Source organism: Equus quagga, chromosome 20 (genome assembly GCF_021613505.1).
Source record: "Equus quagga isolate Etosha38 chromosome 20, UCLA_HA_Equagga_1.0, whole genome shotgun sequence".
Lineage (NCBI taxonomy): Eukaryota > Metazoa > Chordata > Mammalia > Perissodactyla > Equidae > Equus > Equus quagga.
Window position 1 is genome coordinate 36,584,112 of NC_060286.1, and position 21,522 is coordinate 36,605,633.

At 49.6% G+C, this 21,522-nt stretch overlaps 1 protein-coding gene, 1 long non-coding RNA gene and 1 other non-coding gene across 4 annotated transcripts in view; all 3 read right to left on the bottom strand.

Moving 5' to 3' along the window:
- The window catches only part of SYNE3 (spectrin repeat containing nuclear envelope family member 3), a 91,407-nt gene extending 85,622 nt beyond the window's left edge, over positions 1–5,785 (bottom strand). Inside the window, exon 1 of the mRNA XM_046647445.1 lies at positions 5,426–5,785. The gene's annotated coding sequence lies outside the window, so the exon portion shown is untranslated. The remainder of the gene's footprint in view (positions 1–5,425) is intronic.
- Positions 5,786–15,861: 10,076 nt separating this feature from the next.
- Positions 15,862–21,520, bottom strand: LOC124231034 (uncharacterized). Of its 2 annotated transcripts, none has more exons than XR_006886359.1 (4): positions 20,588–21,520; positions 19,610–19,782; positions 18,165–19,466; positions 15,862–16,508 (listed from the first exon to the last, which is right to left on the bottom strand). It is a non-coding gene; the product is annotated as an uncharacterized LOC124231034 (long non-coding RNA). The 2 variants fall into 2 exon arrangements; XR_006886358.1 differs by having other exon boundaries at positions 15,862–16,547.
- On the bottom strand, positions 20,089–20,363 carry LOC124231187 (small Cajal body-specific RNA 13). The gene has a single exon (XR_006886413.1). It is a non-coding gene; the product is annotated as a small Cajal body-specific RNA 13 (non-coding RNA).
- Positions 21,521–21,522: the final 2 nt, after the last annotated feature.

Consider the following 21,522-nt stretch of genomic DNA (forward strand, 5'->3'; position numbering starts at 1 on the left):
CTTTTAGGAAAGGTGGTTGTAAGGGAAAGAGTGGCCCAGGGGCCAGAAGACACATCTCAGTTCCCAGGTGGGCCCCAAGGCACCTGAGAAACTTGGGCCAGTCATTTCTGCTCGTGGAAACTCAGTTTCCCCATAGGTAAAATTATAAACTCAGACGAGATCATCTCTAAGGCTCTGGCTGGTTCTGGCATTCTCTTATTCTCTGTTGCAACTGTCACTTCGAAATACTTCTAGAACATGGCACACACCGTCTCTCTGGGCGCATACAGAAAGGGTTTGTTTCCTAGCCTCTGAAAGCTACCTCACTCGTCCAGAGTTCTCTGCCATCAGGTTCTCACGTAAGCCCTGCCCTACAGGGAGGTAACACCAGCCCCATCAGACAGATGAGAAATGGGTTCAGAGCTGTGACTGGCCCCAGGACACAGAGCAGGGCTGGGACCTGGCCCCAGATCTCCACTGCCACACGTGCCAAGACACAGTGGCGGCCTCTGTGCCCACTGCGCATCGGGAAAACCACCACCTGAAGCAGCGGTCCTGGCACACCGGCCCTTTGAGCCCCGTTGGCCGTGCCAGGCCCCGCTGCAGAGGGAAGGCCTGGAAAACACCTTTGAATTGGGCAGAGAGAAGGCGGCCAGGAATGAAAACAAGCCCTGAAAGCAGCAGGGCCACAAAGGGCATGGAGTCCCCCAGTGCTCAGTGCACTGCTGCCCTTCTCAAAAACAGAGCAGCTCGGTCACTAAGAGGGAAGCATGGCAGTCAGAGCCCTCAGCCTCCAGAGCCTTCTGCGATCTGACAGCTGGGAGGACAACACCCAGTCACCCTCCGGCTGGGCTGGGTCACTGGAGTTCCAGCTTCTCAGGGTGAGGGATGCATTCACAAGACAGCACTCTTACAAAAGCTTCTCATCTTTTCAGTTCTCCCTCTGGGTGAAAATCTTACTACATCACTTTCCTGCCATGTGATTCGGGGCAAGGCATTTAACCTCTCTGAGCCTGTTTCCCCAACCGAAAAACAGAAATAACCATACCCCCAGCACTACGTTGTTCTGATAACTTAACATCAAGCATGCCCCGCAAAGAGCAGGGGTCCGAGTAGCTCTCCTGGGAGGGCTTTGTGGAGGAAAGGAGATGCTAAGCACTACCTGTCTATTTCCCCTGGCGAAGTTTCTGTTCATGGAAGCTCTAGAAGGGTGCACTCATCACATGTTGTAGCTCTCTTCTGACTTTTGCAAATTAAAATGATCACATCAGTTTAGTCTCAGGTATACCACCCATTTCCTGCCTGGCCCAAGAAGGAGGCTGTGGACCTCGTCACAGTAGTAGCATGGGTATGGCGGGTGGTGTCCTGATGACAGTCACCCAGGTGTGGCAGCCCAGAGCGACTGTCTTCCGGACCTGTCTCCCCGATATTGACTTTGGCCAGGGCACTTCCCTGCAGACTGGCCCAGGTGACCTGAGGTCCCGCCCAGCTCCAACAGGTCAGGATTTTCTGATTCAGAAGCGTAAATCATTAGGGCAGGACTTAAAATCCTGTTGATAATCTGAGATCATAAAGTGTGAATGTCATCTTCCGGTTGTGTGACTTCAGAAGAGGGAGATTACTTCTCCCGAATGAGAAATCATGTGTCTGTTATGCCACAGGATTTGTGTTTGTTTTATTTTTCAAATCCAGCCAGATTAACATTTGAATCTGTGGGAAGAGTCTGATTTTCTAAGAGAGCTTTGTGAAAATGTTGCATATTATCTTTTAATTGTATTTGCATGTAAGATTTGATACATACAATGGAATATACATAATATGTATACAATGTATATACACAACTATTATATATAATATATACGCAACATGTACAATGTATATACACACAATTATTGTATATATATAATATATACAATGTATATACACATCTATTGTATCTAATGTATACAAAATATATACAAGGTATATACACACAATTATTGTATATAATATATACAATGTATATACACAACTATTATACATAATATATATAATACATGCAATGCATATAAAGTTATTATATATAATGCATTGTACATTGTATATAATGTATACATATTTCCTATTTGTAAATGATGAAGCAAAAAATATTTTAAAATTCCCATAAGCCCACCACTCTACAGAAGATACAGAACATAATGGACTCGGCTAAGAGTGGAGCAGGCCCCTCCCTGTTCTTGTACCAAAGATAACCACCCTGATTTTGCATTATCATTCCCTGTCTTTTATTTTAACCTGCTTAAATTTGTGAAACAGGATCTATGCCTAGAGGAGCGCATAAAACATGTGTACTTACGAATAATTACAGGTGAATCCCTTAGTGACTGCCCCCCATGACCCTCCCAATTCCAGTTCCTCTTGCCCCGCCCCATGGTGATATTTGACTTTCACTTAAGGTAACCATCTGCTTGCTTTTTGCCACATTTTACTTCTCATGTGTGTACCCCTGAACAACTGGTTGTCAGCCTGCTTGTGTTCTGAGACTCCTAATTCCCTCAGCAGCTCCCTGCCCAGTCTTTCAAAGCATTTTGGACATTCTGGGATTCCCTACGCAGAATCTGCAGCCTAGAAATCCAGGCGAGAGGTACAAGGCCGCGCTACATTGTTACAACTACATTAGGAGGATTAGTAATAAAAACCATGATAAGATCTCTTTCTGGTGTGTCCCCGCCCTGCTGGGCACTCTGCGGAGCATTGTCGCCCATTGTTTCATTTATCCTCACAGCAACCCCCCCAGGGAGGTGTGGGGGCCTCTCCTGTCTATTTCAAAGATGACAAAATTCAGGCTTCAGCTGCCAGGACTGTCCCCATCTGCTCCCTAGCTGCTCATCCCAGGAATAACATCCCTCAATCCTGAAGCAGGGATTCCCTGGGGGGTGGAGAGCGTCAGCAGACACTTCCCTAACTTCCATCTGCTCCTCCTAGGCTCCTCTCTTGGTGGCCCTGTTGGGCTACGTTTAGACGTTTTTTTCCAGGAAATACCAATGTCTTAATGATGATGGGGATACTGCCTCCTGAGTACAGTTCTCGCGATGATTAATGTAGAACATTGTCCTTGTCCATTGTCTGAGATAGGCTATGTGGTGCAATGAAGAGCAACAAGGCAAAAGCCCTGAGTTCAAATCCTGGCTCTACCACTCCTGGTCTCTGAATCTGTCTTCCCATCTATAAACGGGCCAGCAATAGCAGACTTGCTGGCTGTCAGAATCAAAGAGGTGGGAGACAGGAAATGCTTCGGAAGAGCCCACAGACACATTGAACCCCCTGCAGGCCCCCCTGTCATATCTCTCTGCCTGGGTCAAGGACCAGCTTTCAGTGCTGGAAGGGTTCCAAGGGAGATGATCCAAGGCCACTCACCATTTGACAGACATGGGGACCTTAAGACAGAGAGAAAGGACAGAGCTAAGGGAGATGGAACTCAGGTGTCCCAACCAGGTCCCATCACCCCAAACTGTGACAACTGCTTGCATGTGCTGTGTCTGACAGCATACAAAGCACTATTCACGGAATGTCTCAAGGAATTCTCAGGGCACCTATGATGCAGGCGCCAGGGTTAGTCCCCTCTCGTGGGGAAGGAAACTGAAGATCTGAAAGTTGAAGCAACTTTCCCTCAGCCAAGGGAGGACTGGACCACCCCCATTCCTAACAGCTGGGCAACACAGGGGCCCCTGCTGCTCTCTGGACTCCCAGGGGCTCCAGGGTGCTTTGCAGGTTGTGCGGGACCTGCCCAGTCTTGCCTCCCCAGCGCAGAGGTCACGGGGCAGCCAGGCCAGAATCCCTTAACAGCCCAGCCCCAGGTTTCTGCATCACCAGACAGAGGGACCACCCAGGCCTGGTCAGGTCCAAGGCCACTGGAGAACATGCAAAGTACTTGGCTAGAGGGTTGTTCCCATGGAGACGGAAGGAGCTCAGACTCACCCTGAAGGGTGCCTGCAGGGGGCCTGAGGCAGAAACCTGAACCCAGATTTTCATCACTCCCCTCTGGGCCACCAGCAATCCCGAAGCTTTCTCCTCAAGACCCCCCCCCCCCCCCCAACAAGACACGAGTTCCAGAAATGTCTTCCCAGCCCACTCCCCCCTCCAGCTGCCCTCAGAGGGGCCTCTCGGCTGAAAATGATGCCCCTGGGGCCAGCAGGCTTGGCACAGCTGTGGATGTCAGCCGGCCCAGTGCAGTCCTGCCTGAGGAATGTGCAGACCCACACGTGTCAGAGAGCCCCACTGGGGCACGGTTACAGGAAACGGAGCAAAACAGCCTGTTGGCACGGCACACCCCTCCGGCCTCCCAGCTCCTGACCCCTGGTAGCTGTTGGCTGCCCCAGCTGTGCAGGAGGCAGGGCCAGCCACTTGAGGACACCAGGTTCCGTTCTTGGCTGTGTGGCTCTGGGTAAATCACTCCCCTTCTCTGGGCCTGTTTCCTCTCCTCTTGGTGGATGAAGAAAGCTGTCCCGCTAAGTTCCGAAGGGTGGTGATTTTGTGACATGCTCTGGGAGGACAGTCCCTGCCCACCTCTCTCCTCCTGCCCTCACTCCTGTGGAAGGCCCCTCACTGGGCCAAGAGGAAGTTAACCCTTTTAGGGTGAAAGAGACCAGGGACCCGGGAGCTTTGGGCCAGAGCTTCAGGGCCGAAGTGACAAAATAATAATATTCATTATCACCCCACCCCAGCAGGAGTCCCTGCCTTAGAGCTTTGAAGCAGAAGTCAACTAGGCTGAGTGGGCGCCGCTCCTGGGTTGACCACCGGGCCCCTTCCACCAGGTCCACTGTTTGGAGTTAAGGTCTGAAGACCCTAAAGGGAGTCAGCGTCCCTTGGGGGCTCCCTCTGGCCCTGCAACCAGATCTTTGGCCTCATCACCTCGTCCTTTAGAGATGTGGGATGAGGCTCAGAGAGGCTGAGAGGCTTGCACAAGGCTGCACAGCCAGGAGATGTCTGAACGAAACCGAGCCTGCCAGGTGCGACTTCCCCTCCCTACTGCCGGCTCTGGGCTCTCTCAGCCACTACGGAGCGAGCTCGTGGTCGCCAAGAGCGCGTATCCCTGCCCGCCTTACTGCCTGCCACGAGCCCGCGGTGACAGGTCCGCTCGCCCCAAGGGGAAGCAGAGCGAAGACTGGAGGCGGCGCCCCGCCCGCGAGGACGCGCTGCCCAGGGCTTCGCGGCTTCTTCTCGAGGGCCAAATCTCCGGGATTGGGGAGCGGAAAGACTCGGCATTTCGCAGGCGGCAGGGATCCGCCGGGTTTAAACTAAAAATACCCGCCCGCCCGCAGCTGTCACGCCAGGGCCCCCGCCCCCGCGCCGGGCGCGCCTCCCCAGGCCCCCGCGACTTTCCGCGACCCCGATCCCTGGGGGACGCGGCAGGGCTGGGGGGAGCTGAGGCCCCGACCCGCCCGGCCCCCCGCCCCGCGCCACTTACCGGCCGGAGCGTGCAGGAGCGCGGCGCCGCGGGCCGATCGGACGAGCCGCCCTCCTCCTCGCTGCGTCCCTGGCGGCTCCGGAGCGGGGCGGGGCCGGGGCGGGGCCCGGACACTCGCCCCCGCCCCCGCCCAGCCCCTCGGGGACCCGCCGCGGGAGCCGCCCCGGGGCCGCGCCACCCGGCCCGGCGGGAGAGGGACGCGCCCGGCCCCGCGCGCGCGGCAGAGGCCCCCGGTGCCCGGCCCCAGCCTGGCCGGCGCCCTATCGCAGACCCCCCGGGGGCAGGGAGCGCCGTCCTAGGGGCTCCCCATCCTCGCGCCCAGGGCTGCCCTCTCCGGCCCTGGAGCCGCCCCGAGCCCCGGCCCCACTTCTGCCTCCGCCCGGTGTCATCCTTGGGATGGCCCGGAGCTGCCTGTCCGCCGGGGGAAGTTGCATCTGAGGAGGGGGTTCCTCTGCGCGTCCAGACTTAGGGAGGAGGCTGGGGGGGCTGGCAGGTCTTGCCCTCTCAGAGCTGAGGTGGGGGCAAAGGCAGGGGCACCCCTCCCGGAGGCGCGAAATCCAAGAAGGAAGTGACACCTATCAGCCAGCTTGACACTGGGACGCTCCATCCGGCCCCTCCCGCCCCACAGTCCCCGGAGCCACCACGCGCGGGATCTCTGGGCCCCAGGCTCGGATGGGAGACCCGCAGGGTGCAGAGCAGAGGCGATGGGGCGGGGGGAGCCACAATGAATGTGAATCCCAACTGTAGGGTGAACCTCCCACAAATCCAGGGTCCGAGAATGTGCCTACCCTCCCTCTTCCTGCGCGCCCCTCCCAACAGACACATCCTCCCACGCGTCCGCCGCCCCCCGCTCCTGCGACTCCGCCGCCTCTTTAACCTTGCAGCAGAATGTCGCAATCTTATCTGCCTCGGTGCCTTTGAGCTCCTGGGGTATTCAGGCCCTTTGAACTGTCCTCTGCCCCAGCCCTGATCTTTGTCTTACTAACTACATGTTTGCATGATTGGTTCCGCCTCCTTTGGATGGGGATGCGAGCCGCTAAGGATACAGTTTACAGAACTACGGACCGTGTGGACTCCAGTCTTCACAATTTGTGCGGCTGGGCCGTTTTGCACATGAGGAAAAACAGGCTGCGCTTGAGGAGTTAAGTAACCGGCCCAAGTGGAAGGCTTCCCGGAAGGTGTTTTCCCCTTGTTTCTTAGTGAGGTGGCAGGCCCTCCATCACTGTTTGTTGAATAAATCAGTGTAGAAATCCGTGTCCTAAGAGAACGATTAAATTCTAAATCAGATAGTAGTGTGTGAGTGTGTGTGTGTGTGTGTGTGCGCGTGTGTCTTTTCCAAAATGAGGGTAAGGAAGGATGCCAAAACCCAGAATTAACACTGGAGTATGCCTAGTGTGAGTTGGAATGCCAGAGGGTCGGCCACACCTCCTAACTTAGGACCCATTTATGAAGCTATAATTATTCACAGGATCAGAGGCTATACACACAAAGGGCCTCTCCCGTCCTCGCCCTTGACTGGTCCTTGTTGTCCTATTATATTTCTCCTTTTCATCCTGACTCCATCTGAGATGCTGCCTCAGGTGTTGTGGTCACAACAGTCAAGCTGCAGGTGTGGACAGCGATAAATAATTATTATAATACTTGCAATTTGAGTAATACTCTTTGCTTTTCCAAATGCTCTCACATGTATCTCCTCATTAAATCTCTGAAAGATCCTCCGGGTGGTTAGCAAAAGTTTAATTAGTTCTGTCTTATGACAGAAACAAAGACACAAACAGGTCAGGTGATTTGCACAAGGATTGGAAGGCCCCGCCATGCTGCTGGGAGGGTGGAGCGGCCGGCCAGCCGTGGGAAGTCAATTTGCTGCAGTAAGAGATGGTTCGGTGCAGCTGGGCGTAAAGAGCTCAAGATCTGGTGCCCAACTGCCCAAGTTTGCAACTTTCAGCTTCTTACTCACCCTTGGTTTCCTCTTCTGTTAATGGGTCTAATCATAGGAACCTATCTTGATGGATTTGTGCCTGGCATCGTGAGCACCCAGCTCAGGTGAGCTGTTCTGGGTATAGCATGATCAGTACGGTTTCTGGCATAAGGCTAGTTAGTCTTTCATCAAACATTTCCTGAGCACCTACTATGTGCTAGTCCCTGGGAATATGGAGAAGAATGAGGCACAGACTACTACCCCCAAGGTGGTCACTGCGCAATGCTTCTGGGTGCATCACAGCGATGAACAGTCTCTCACGGTTCATGTGGCCCAGAACACCAGTTCAGACCTGAGCGACCCAAATTCCAGGCCCAGCTCTCCCTACTTAACTGAGTGAAACTTAGCAAGCCATGGAACCTCCTAGAACCTTGGTTTTCTCATCTGTTAAATGGGGATAACAATAATATTTCATAGATGAGAAATGTGTGATGAAAATATTTTATAAACTGCAAAATACCAGGCAGATATTAGTTCGTTGTGATTATTATTATTATCTTTAGCTTTACAGGGCTTGGTGCTTTTCAGAACACTCTCCCATTGCTTTTCTAAAGCCTGACATAGAAAGAGGACCTTATTTTTTGTTAATTCTGTGGCAGTCTTTTGCCACTCCAGAGCGGTCCACACAGAAGGGGAGAAAGTTGAATAAGCAATGCGGGAGAATTGGAGGGAGTTTCCAACCAGGAAGGCTATAAAAACATCGACTTGCCTTCAGCATCAGTCACTGCTACAGAAAGGAGTGGGAATGAAAATTTATCTCGAAAGAAAATTCGGGGAAAGGATGGAGGGAGCGCCCCTCTGTCATCTCTGGAATGGAGCACAGGAAATCCCGCCCCCAGGCCTCCCTTTCAGAAGTGGCCCAGAAAAGGAACCGCAAGAATGCTCTAAAATTATGCCATTCGGAAATTCTGACTCATTTGGCAGTGGGGGCTGTTTGTGTATCGTACAAAATGTCTCTCAGAAAGCAAAATTTGTACTGCGGCTTCCCCATGTCTCTTCCCCTGGAGCCAGCATCTCTACCACCGCTCGTGGGGAAGCAGGGCCAGCTGAATAAGCCTGGGGAAAGTATTCAGGTCTGTCTCGCATTTGCTGTTGGTTAGCTAGTGTCAGTGGCCACCCCGTACAAGTCTTACTGTGTGAGCATGATTTTTAGTTGTTTGTGTGTTCAGTCGTCACAGGAAGATTAGAACAGAAGCTGGAGGGGCCGGGCCCGTGGCCGAGTGGTTAAGTTCACGCGCTCCGCTTCAGCGGCCCAGGGTTTCACCAGTTCGGATCCTGGGCACAGACATGGCACCACTCATCAGGCCACGCTGAGGTAGCATCCCACATAGCACAACCAGAAGGACCTGCAACTAGAACATACAACTAAGTACTGGGGGATTTTGGGGGATGAAGGGAAAAAAAGGAGGATTGGCAACAGATGTTCACTCAGGTGCCTATCTTTAAAAAAAAACAAAAAGAACAGAAGCTGGAATGCCTCTTCTGGCTAATCCAACCCCTTGTTGTACAATACCCCTCACTGTACAAGTGGGTAAACTGAGGCAAGAGGGCAGGAAGGAGGAGCCCTGCACAGCGTCCCAGGGTGGTAATTGGTGTTCTGGAAATTTATGCTCCCATTTCTCCTTCCCTAGCCTGGCTTCCCCCTTAGTGATGACTTCAGTGCTACTGGCTAAACATAGATGCAAATCTCACGCTTTGGGGGCCATTTCTGGCGTGCCCCGTGAGGGAAGTCCTGATCTGAGCATGGAGAGCTGGTTCTCATCCTGGCTCTGCTCTCAGCTTCTTCTTTGTTTTCTTTTTTGCCAGTTCGCCAAGTGTTAGTCTGCCCTTTCCCGCTGGGTCCTACTATGTGCTCATAGTATGAGCAGATCCATACCAGCCTGGTTTGTTCAGTTCTCTGGGTCCATCGCCTCCCCCACCGGCAGCTGCCACCCAGGAACTGAGCACCCTGCTGAGTGGCAATGAGTCGTCTCAAGCACTCAGCGCAGGAACTGGAATACTTCAGGATGTTCTTCTAGGTACACTTAATTGTGCTGCTTTTATAAAATAAAAATATAAAAAGTGCATCAGATGCACAGGACTGGATCCTGGGATGACTGGGTTCTGGTCCTTGTCAAGGCCACTAATTAGCTGTGTAACGTTGGGTCACTTCTGAGTTTCCGAGGCTGTGAAATGAGAGAATTGGAAAATCATCTCTAAGTTACTCCTCCCAATTTAAAAATCGATGTGAATTTTGATTGTATTTGACAACAACACCAATTAACATAACTAAACACTTCTATTGTTGTACTCCAAGGAACAAGGACTAATAGACACAAAAATATTAAAGTGCAATCAACAACCTTTATTCCTAGAAAAATAAAATCCTTCTAAAAGGGGCTTGCCATATTTCTCCCATCAATGGGAAACCCAATCTACTCTTCCTGTTTCTGTTGGGAACACCTTAAGTGTCTTTTTAAATTAGATTTAGAGATAACTGTAGATTCACATGCAGTTGTAAGAAATCATACAGAGAGTCCATGTACCCTGTATGCAGTTTCCTCCAATGGTAACATCTTGCAAAACTATATAGTACAATATCATGACTAGGATATTGACACTGATACCATCAAGATACAGGGCATTTGCATCACCACAGGATCCCTCATTCTGGTCCTCTCTCCTGCCCTCATCCCCTCCTTAACTCTGGGAAACCAGTAATCTGTTCTCATTTCTACAGTTTTGCCATTTCAAGAATATTACATAAATGGAATCATAAAGTATGTAACCTTTGGGGACTGGCTGTTTTCACCCAGCGTAATTCCCTGGAGATTCACCCAGGTTGCTGTGTGTATCAGTTCGTGCCTCTTTATTGCTGAGAAGTATTCCATGATATGGACATATCACAGTTTGCTTAACCATCCACTTGCTGAAGGACATCTGGGTTGTTTCCAGTTTGGGGTTATTATGAATAAAGCTGCTATAAACATTTTGCGTAGGTTTTTGTGTCAACATAACTCTTCACACTCTACGTTGTAACTGCTAGTTATGGTACCCATATACAATACCACATCAACAGATTTTTTTCCTACTTACTCATAGTGATGCACATACTCCAAGGATGTTTACATGTCCAGCAACTGCTCAGGACCGGGCCATGAGCTTTGCAAGTCCAACAATACAAACTACATCATTTCTACCATCAGGAATTTACAATCTACTGGAGAAGCAACATTAAGAGTGAAACACTGAAATAACAGGACAGCACTGCACGTCATCAAACGTTAGACTGCACAGGACAGAAGTGACTCAGAAGAATCCAGAAATAGGAGAGAGAGGAGTGCAACAGTTCAGGTGTTCGGGGGAAGGCCTTCTGGATAAGGTGAGATGCGAGCTCTATGTTGAACGATGGAGAATAATAATGATATTTAACATTTCTCAAGGGCTTACCATGTGCCAAGCACTGTCCTAAGCCTTCATTTATATCAACTCATTTAATCCTCATCACTACCTTTCAGGGTAGCTACTATTGTTATCTAACCTTACAAACAAGGGAACAGACAGGGTAGTATCTTTTGCATCGTCACACAGCTGTCACGTGACTGATCTAGAGTCCAAACCCAGGCAGTCTGGCCTCGGCCCACACTCTTAATCACTATGCATTCTGTCTGTCTGGCAGCAATCGTGGAGGACCATTTGCTGGTCATGATTAAATTCTAATCTGTTTCTTAGGTTATGCTTTTGCATAGAGCTACACTGAACTCAGAATGCTCGGCTCTGACTTCATTAACGAGATGAGTTCCTTATGGGGCAAGGTTAGTGGGGAGAAATTAAAGTACTTTGCAAAGAACAGCAGCAGCTTTAGTAACAGGTGGGAAGTCTGCTGTGAGAGGGAGAGCACCAGCCTGCGAGGCTCTGTGTGTGTGTGTGTGTGTGTGTGTGTGTGTAAACAGCAGGGCAGAACCCTCCAGTTATGCTGATTACCTTCATATGCAGCAAGAGAAATGTCAGAGTCCTGGCTTTATATATACCATAAAACAGGCAGGGCTGGCGGAGCCCATTTCTCATAACGAGCGTGGTTTCGTATTCTCTGAATTGCTCTATGTGGGGGAAGTCACATCCAGGCTCAGCTATTTCCTTGGCTGCTGAACACATGAGCTGTGACCTGCTCTTCAGCCACAGCGCTGACTGCCGCTTGCCCTTCCAGCGTCATCATTTTGGTTTGAACTACCGCACACTGGGAGTCCGGCTTATTTGTTTGTTTTTGTTTTGAAACTTAAATGCAGCCTTCATAACGTCAGTGGTGCCAACCCTGGGGTGGGCTGGCGGCGTGAAAAGCTCATGGGGTGAAAATCTCCTGCATGGTGCCTCTCGTTCTAGCTCCCCATTCCCCAGCTGGCTGAGCCGGGGTGCACCATCTCCCCTCCCCATGTCTCAACATCCAGAAAATGGGGCCAGTTCTTGCCCTGCCTTCCCTGTAGGAACTGTCATGAAAATCACAGAAAATAAGGACAATGAGAACGTGCTGCACACTTGAAGTTCTGTGCACGTGTGTGCTATTATGGGAAATGAAACCCTCCAATTATGATGGGTGCAAACAAATCTTCGCGACAGAAACCAACTCAGGAAGAGGCCATGAGTAAGGAAACCTTCTTCGCTAAGGAGCAAGAGAAACCTTTCATTGTTTTGCTCCCTGGAGACATGGCTTTTGAGATCTGATGGAGTGCTCTCTCCTTCTCTTGGCAGGCTTGGCCGTTCTGAGCATGTGATAATATCAGAAGCGCTGTGTGATAGGCAGCGCGCCCAGGAAGCTGGGGAGGCCTCTGAGCCCTGCCTGGCTGACATGCAGAGGTGCCGCCTTGGCACCCGAGTTAGGGCAGTAGAACCCGTGCAGGGCATTTGTGACACGCGCCCCCCCCCCCCCCCCCGCCCCCATCACCATGAGGGCCGGCGGGGCTCTACGCTTTGGGGAAACCCACAGTAGGGGTGCAGCCGATCCCTTTCCTGGAGTGGCAGGGCTTGTGTCAGATAGGTCCACGTGTCTGCATAAAACCTGTTGCTCTTGATGACAATTCTTGATGGTCCAAGAAGCTCCCCGAGCACAGGAGGCCGCTACACTGCAGGAAGCTCATTCCACAAAACCTTAGAATCTTGCTGCAAAGCACTGGCCCCAAACACACGCAGAACAGACGTCTTCCGCACTGACTGCCTCAAGTCCTTGCAAGAGCAACAGTTGCAGCACGAGGTCTAAGAGTTTAAAGAACTTTAATCCTGAATTTCTTCTTTGCTGTTGTAACGTTGGTAGGCAGAGGAAAATGGCAAGTGCCCCGAAATGTACCTCCTGGCTAATTAAAAAGCCATATTCAGCAGACAGGAGCAGCCCCCTAAATAGGCTGGAGAAAAGGCAGTGCACATATCCTGGTGCCCTTCGGTCTTTAAAGGGTCTTTGCTGACACTCTGCTGTGGGATTAGTTCACTCGCTTCGGTAATCAAGCCTGTTTCATCACCCCAAATGAAATGTGTTTTTGCTGTGTCACTGGCAAAATCTGGGCAAAATGACCGGCTCATGTCGGCTCAGTTTACAAACTCTGGGATGGCCTACGACAGAGATGCATGCGCACACACAAGTCACAGCCAGAAGACACTACCGTGCCCCGGCCCGGCTCCTTCACGGTGCAGAGACCCTGAGAGGGTCAGGGAATGCCTCGATTGCTCCAGCCCACAGCCAGGTTTACCTCCATTGCCAAATCCAGGTGATGCTTGGGTCCTTACGTGGCCCGGCTCTGTGGCCTCTGACACCCTTGATGAGGCCATGTTTCCTGGAAGCGCTTGCTCCCATTTCTCCTCCTGCCTCCTTTCCAGGCTTCTTCACCGCCTGTCCTTCCCTAACCGCATACCTTCTCCGGGGTTCTTCTCTGCTCTCTTCTCTTTCTCCAGCGCCCTGCCCAAATCTCTTTTATCGTTAGGACCCATCTGTAGAGGCAATAATCTGAATCATCTCCCCTGTATTTCAGATGTAACCTGGTGATTTAGATGTCCCTCCAATTCCTCGAAACTCCGAATGTCCAGGAGTAATGATGACTCACCCCTTCCTTCCTCCTCCCCTGTCTTCCCAGCCTCCGCAAGCAGGAGCACCAGCCAGAGCCAGGAACCTGGGGGTAAGCCTCAGCCCCCACCTTCTTCCCAGCCCCCTCCCCACATCCAGCCAGTCGCTGAATGCCATCAACCCCGCCTTCAAAGTACCGAGCCTCCCTCCGTGCGTCTCAGCCACCTCCGATGCCCCCTCGCCATTCCTACCAGGATCATCTCTCAAGAATCTGCAGCGTCCACTCTTTCTGTGACCTTCTCTCATGCCAAGGATGGAATCCAAAGGCCCTCAGCTATGTCCACGTCCGCATTTGTAAAGAAACGACTCAGCATTCCTGTGCGTGGGCCTCTGTGTCTTTACCCTGGTTGTTTCCTTTTTCTGGAATGTCCTTCCCCTGCAAATTCTTTCAACACTCAGTTCAAGCGCCACCCCCTCTACTAAGCTTTCCCTGAGTTCTGAGGCCTGACTTACTCCCCTTCAACAGCCTCCCCACCAAGTACTTAGTGATATTCTTGTTTCTGTCCTTGGTTGTGGGAGTGTCCTACTCCACTCTGTTTACTGCTCGGCACAGAGCTTGAGGGTGCTCCCTGGTCGAATGTTTCTTCACCTCCTATGGCATCTGTGGCCAATACTATGAGTTTCGTGCAATTTGGGATTTCTGAAATACTGTCCTGTGTTGTTCACCATGTTACATGTTCCTCAATCAAGAATTATGCATTGAGTATATCCTAAGTACCAGGTAAAGTGCTAAGGACCACGAGCAAAAAAATGAAGCTAATGGTCAGTGGTAGAGGAGAGAGGCATAAAAAAATAGTTTGTTTTTTTGATATTGAATTGTATGTGTTTTTTATGCATTTTGGATATTAACTGTTTATCAGATATATCATTTGCAAAAATCTCCCCTTCAGTAGATTGCCTCTATGAGACACACACTCCCTGAAGAGTTTTGGGCCCTAGCAGCAGTGAAATAGGGCTGGGGGGTAGGATTGCACAGTGGTTATAGTCTGCGATGTCTCTAACTGTGCATCCTGGATTGAACAATACAACAGCGTGCACAAAACTGCCTGATGGATGTCTGTCTCCAGACCTAATGCTGGCTGAGCTCTCTCAAGACCAACATTTGGTTCACACAATTTAGAAAAACTCAACTTTATGCCAGTATCATTCAGTCCCTCACCACCAATTTAGTATTTTTAAGGTGCTTCCGTGGACTAATATGAGGTATACAACAGAACCGGAATAAAAGTGTTTATCTGGCATAATGAGGGAAGAAAGTATTCCTCTGAAGTCTATTTATTCTTTTTGGTGAGGAAGACTGGCCCTGGGCTGACATCTGTGCCAATCTTCCTCTATTTTGTGTGTGGGATGCCACCTCAGCATGGCTTGATGAGTGATGTGTAGGTCTGCACCCAGGATCTGAACCTGTGAACCCTGGGCCAGCGAAGTGGAGTGCACGAACTTAATAACCACTACACTTCCGGCTGGCCCCTGAAGTTTATTTTTTAACGTAACTCCTTTAAGCCACGTGTGTGTGCGTAATTTTTGTTGGCAATCTAATATATACTACGTTTCCTTGACTTCTTAACCAAAGCCCGTGGACTATAATTTCCTTTTGGTAGAGACTTGGAATGAGGATACACGTCTCTGAAGCTCAAGGAGCAGCGATGTGTCGGGGCTGTGTGCCCCGCTGACAGCAAATGCTCCCGGAATGCTGCTGTTCAAAGAAAAAAAGCCCCAGAATGTCTGCTTCTTAATTTTTTAAATCTCCCGTTGACCTATAGATCATTGCATCTTCTTGCTTTTAGTGTCAGCCTTTTAAATTTACTGCTTCCAATCTGTTGTGGCTGTAATATTAAAAAACTAAGGAAGTTAGCCATTCCCTAAATAAGAACAGGCCTTGGAGGAGAACTGAGACTCTGCCTAGAACTGGGCAAATTGATTAACTCCCAGAGCTTGTGTGTAACGACAGGCCCTACATCCCAAGTAAAATGGACTAGTGCCCCCTATCGGCCCCGCAGGGTGAGGCAGAGACTCATGGCATGCTCCAAGTTTCTCCAAAGACAGAATGATTTTGAAAGAGGACGTGCTGTGTTATTTTTGAACATAAGCAAAAATCCCTTCAAGTAGGAGGACGTTACCGGCCCTGTCCCCAGGCGGCCAGCAGTATGTGTGACCTCTCGGAGGTGCTGCTGCCTGGCAAGAAGGAAGATGAACCGATGGGACTATCACACCAAGGGGACTGACGTGCACTCAGACTGCCCCAGGACGGGCTAGGACAGGAAAAGAAGATGCCAGATCACTGTCTGTCTGGAGAGGGGAGAGGGCCTGCAAGGGTCACCTTCTCCTCAAGGCGTTTCATACAAAATTCTCACGGACACTCAAGTTTGCAAGTGGGCTTTATGAAAAAAGCTGCCCTCTTCCTTTTTTTTCCCCCAGAATATAATTGATTTATAATATAGTCTTTAACTGAAACTCTGGCTCACATAAATTTGATATCAATTAATTAGTAGGTTACACTTACAGAAAGCGTAAAGTTTAGAATTAACAAATGGGATTTTTTTCTGGACATGAATGCAGAAAAAATATATTTAAAATCCTCCGATCTTTTCCCGCAAAACAAGATGAACAGTTAATGTTTTATCCCATTTCCAACCTGCCCCCTCACCACCTCTGTGAAACTGGGGTGAATTTTTCTTCCTTGGCTAGATGAATTGTTGAAGAAGCCTGGAGCGACGGGTTCCCATGACAGCAAGATTTAATTTTGAAGGCATGAAGTCATTAAGGCTCAAAGTTTGAAGTACGAAGTGAAATCCTGACTCATCATAAAGAGTATTTACGGCCTTGGCAATACATCTTAGCAATCATTGAAAAGAAAACAATAAAACGGTCTAAATGTTCATCTGGCCGCGAACTCAGTGATTATCAGAGGGGGACAGAAACTTCTGGTAACAGATAAATCTTCATAACAGGTCTGACACACAACAGCACTGGCTCCCAGCTTTTCATCTTCTGTGGTCTGGGCACCTTCTCAGAAGTTGCTGGAGTGTAATAACAGTTTGCGCTATAGAAAGTATGTGCTGATAAAAAGAGAAACACACGATGCAAAACATTAAAGTCTTTCATTAAACAGACAGTTGAGGAAAGTCAACAGTTCTTTTACTACCTTTAATCAAGCCTTCACGTGTTCTATGATTACCACTTAATTCTTAATGTTACCTTAGAGGGACAGGATTTGGGTTCTTTCTTTCAGAATAAAATAATGTTCTCAATAGAGCGAAGTCCAGCAGATGTCTGGTTTTAAAGGGCCAGAGCCAAGGAGTTCAGTCCTCAATGTGAAAAAGAAGCACGGAGATAAGAGAACCGAACTCTCGGAAGTGAAAAAGCCATGGTTTCTATTTCTTCCATTGGAGTTTTGGCTTGAAATGGTGTCATTTTAGTTTCACAAAGCACAAAGATCGCATCTGCATCCAATAAACACACATGCAGGGCCAGCGAAGGTAATTCAGGAATATTTAATTTTCTGTGGGACTTCCTGGGGATGCTAGGATTCAGCAGTAAAATGCTAAAAAGCGCTTGAGGGGAACAAAACTTACAGAGGAACCCCAACTGCTCAAGTCTGCCAAAAGATGTTATAAACAAACACTGGACAGAGAACATAATTTGGGGACCAAAATAGCTGAGAACCATCATCCTAGGGTTGATGGAACTCATGTACACAAAACCTGTTTGAAGAACAAGATAGTATTCCACACGTGGAAGATGGCATTATTTGGGGGTAAATGTTCAGGAGCAGCGGAATAGATTCCTTAAAACCCTGCAGCCCTTACGTAAAGACATCGTGAAATCAGCATAACCTTTTGCAGACATCACAAATCCATTTTTCACAAATCCAGGCAGAGGAAGAGAGCAGGGGTGGAAAATTCTAAGGAGAATCAGAAAGAACTCCTAAGTATTTAGTGATGCTTAGGACTGGAACCAGGCCTCACACCTCTATATTCCAAATCTAAGATGTATGGAGACCAGAATCCAGGTTCTGCTGTGGCATCCAGGACTTTCACAAATGCTTCTTCAGAGAATCTGATTTCATCGGCATCTCCCAGGGTCTGTTTTAGACTGAATGCACCCAGTGCACAGCACAGCATGTCTCTTCATTTTACCCAGACGAGGAGAGCAGGACCTATGTGATACAGCGCAAGCAGGGCCTAAGGGGGCCTTGCTTCCCGTCTCTACACATGATGTGGGAAACAGAGATAGCAAAACTGAGGCCGCTCCCATGGCTAGAGAAGTATTTATAAAGCCAGCTGTCTCGTCAGATAGACGCAGTAAACATCCAGAGGGCATTTCTCTCTTTGCATTAGAGACTATCGAACATTCTCTTAGAGGGCTGGGCATTGCCTTGGTTTCTCACGTGACATTATTTTTAGGGTCGCTGGGGGATCAAGTTAATTCCAGGGTGCAGTGGTGCTTTAAAATTACCGGATAGAGCTCGGTCACAGCAGAGAGCAGGTTCAGGTTCCAGCTGGAGTCTACGGAACTCTGGGTCCCAAATGGTATTTTAGTTCAGGGAGGTTTGGTGGCTCAACCCCTTGTGCAACCCAAGTAGCCACTTTTCCCTGAAAATGACACTTAGAGAAGCTCTGGCCAGCTTGGACCGAGACATTTCTGTAGGGCATGTCCTACGCGCAGAAACACACCTTTTGTCAGAACGCAGCACAGACTTGGAGACTGAAGTCCGGAAGGAAAGCGCCCTCTTAGCTTCAGCGACCCCGCCCCTTCGTTTAGGGCTGAGACATAGGAAGAAACGATCTCCAATGTGTGAGGTTCGTAACTATGGATTCAAGCGTGAATTTGCTTTTGGAGGAGTGGGTGGAAGAGAAATTTTATCACATCAATAAAGCTTTATCTGTCAATAAGCACAGGAAAGAAAAACATTTTTAGGATGCCCGAGTCAGCATGTTTACATGGCCTGATTATTTAGTTTGGGGTCTAATTACATTTTGTGACCAAAATCCCAGGCTTCTCATAAGCTTCTGTGTACTTCCCACCCGCACCCCCTCAGTAATGTCCACAAGGGAGAGATCACACACTGACATAGATTATCTACGTACGTGTTCTAAACACCCAAATACATTTGAGCATAAGTATAGTTTTTGACAACTGTTTATTTAAGAAGTATATTTTTGTCATGTTTTCATTACAGAATTTCTAAAGAGAAACCTCAAAACTAAAAGGCCAAATCATATAAAATGCCCGAATCATGTGGTTTGGAAGAAATATTTCAAATACTATTTTCTTTGCTGCTTCAAATCACCGATGTCTGACGCAATACTGCAAGAATAGTTCTAAATCAAAGACAAAGGAATATGTTCAACAGAGATCACGTTTTATATTTTTATTAAACACCTAAATTTTGATGTACTGTTTCAGTTTCTTCGGTTCAGATACATGATTGGTCTTCCTGCCTTTGCTCGAACCATCACTGAGGTCCCTGGAAGAGCGCCGACATGCTTTCCCACATCCTGACACTTCATGCATGTTCTCGCCACGCTCCGTGGTAGGCAGCACTCTCCCAGAATTTTGAAAAACACACGCTTTGTACTCTTCCTGCTTGAGGATTACCCTTAATCTCTGATGACAGCTGTACTCTCAACTTATTAACAATAACAGTTGACAACTATACCTCCGAAGCCAGGACTACACACTAGGGAGGAGCTCTGCAACTCCTCAGGACCGCTCCGGATCCTCACAACACAAGTCTGCGAATTCCTCTCCCTCTTCCAGTCAACACGAAAGCAGAATTAGACAGTTTAAAGGAGGCAATAAACAATTAGGTTTTTGGGAACGAATCACCAATATTTATTAAAAAAAAAAAAAAAGAACTTACTAGGGGGCCGGCCCGGTGGCACAGCAGTTAAGTGCGCACATTCCGCTTCAGTGGCCCGGGGTTCGTCAGTTCGGATCCCAGGTGCGGAGATGGCACTGCTTGGCAAGCCATGCTGTGGCGGCATCCGCATATAAAGTAGAGGAAGATGGGCACATATGTTAGCTCAGGGCCAGGCTTCCTCAGCAAAAAGAGCAGGATTGGCAGCAGATGTTAGATCAGGGCTAATCTTCCTCAAAAAAAAAAAAAAGAACTTACTATACTATAAGCATGAGTAAAAGCTAGGTGCTTTCGGAAATAATATATTCTCAGCTGTTAAGCGTGCCAGATGTTAGACTTCCGAAACAACAGTCACGCTGCAGTGCCACAGCATTCCCAATATATTTTTGTTCATGAAGCTTGTTCCTCTGATTTATCTGGAATCAAGGAACCTGGGGAAAAAAAGGATTCTTTAGGAAGCTGATCCATTTTGGGTCCCACATTAGAAATCTACCAAACATCAATAACGCTGACGGGGATGAAATAAATACGCACGAGGAGCACTTCTGAGCAACATCTGGAGTTTATCTTCAGTTTCCTAGCCTCAAGCTTCGGGCCGAATGACTGATTATTTGGAACACTCATTTGCTGACAGCACATGCACTAGTTTTCTGATTTTAATTTTCTGAGCACCTCCAAAACATAAACAGGTCACCTCTAAAACCATTTCTAAAATACATAGGGTTTTTTAAAAAGTCATTTGTAGCAGTACTTAGTGTCCAACAGAAACCACTCCATCTGTTAAACAATATCTCGACTGCAAGGTTTCTCTTACTGTTGGCGGATAGATAAGGACACGGCACAGTCATCATCACCGTGGCAACAGTACCCAGTGACTATCAGAGGAAAATTGCACATGGCACTGCTGGCTCTTGAGCAGTCATGCCTCAGCTTCCTCTGCAGTATGCTTTTTCTGCAAGTCTGGTGTGCTCTAGGGTACCACCAACCCAGCGCAGCTCCAAGACTACAGATCTGGTGGTTTCACTGAGTCCTGCTCTTCCGGAATCACTCATGCCACCCATTCGTGCACCTGCCACGCTCGTATAGCAGTGAATTAAGTCGAGTGCCTGGGAGGGAAGTCAATACACAACCTAATAAATGCATGGCACGGAGCAATAAGTACAATGGAGAAGAGAGACAGCAATGGGCCTAGCGAGGCTTTCTTTCTCTCCTCTGTACCCCCACATTGCTTTGTACCTGCTTCTCCTTTCTCACGCTGACTCCAAGCTTCGGGCCCCAGGTCGCCCTGAAGATCCCGCGCTGGCGCCATGCCCAGCACGCAGCAGCTGCTCAAGGAACATCTGTCCCATAAACCAACTCCCTTCTTAGTCCTCCTCTCAACAAATCTTCCCTGGGCCTAGGCCTAAGGGCTTAGGTGAGCTGGAAAGTCAGCGAAGCCCCAAACCCAGCGCGGATCACACAGACGAGAGCGTTTGACAAACTTTTAAAATGAAAGCGTTAGAGAAATCGTCGCGCGCCAGAGGCGGGAGCCACGGGGACCGATCGGGCCTGTGTTCCCACGTGGCCGGGCGGGACTAGTGGTCCCGGCCCGGACGCCGGAGCCCCGGGCAGGCCTGGCCGCCAGTGCCCGGCCCGGCCCGGCCCCCGCTCCAGCCACGAGCGGCCGCATTCGGCCGCGGCCTTACGGAGGCACCCGGGTCGCTCACCTAAGCTGGGAAAGCCAGGCCCAGGCCTGCTCCAGGCCGGCCACCGCCCTGATGCAACAACCAGGCTGCTGCCAGCCGCGCTGCCATGGCAACTCAACCACCGCCTACACCGGAACCGGAAGTCGTCTGGAAGGACTCCGTTTCCGGCGTTCCGCGGACGGCGAGACCCCGCCCCGTGCCTTTCCCAGTCATCCTGGAGTATCCCAGCAGGCCCGTCTACCCGCCGGAGGGAAGTCGTCTTACCCCTCGTTTCGCCTCTCCTTGCCTCGGAGCGTGACCCTGACGGACACCCACTCTCTCCAATCAACTGAAGCCGTGTTTGCCGACGGCCAATAGTAAGGCTGAAAGATGCGGTCAGGCGTAAGGGCCGCCTCCAACCTGTGTGGGCGGGATGAGGAACGTGATTGGTAGAAGAGAGTAATTGCCGGCCAGTGTCCTCCAATCACGGAGCGCAGTTCGGAGCCA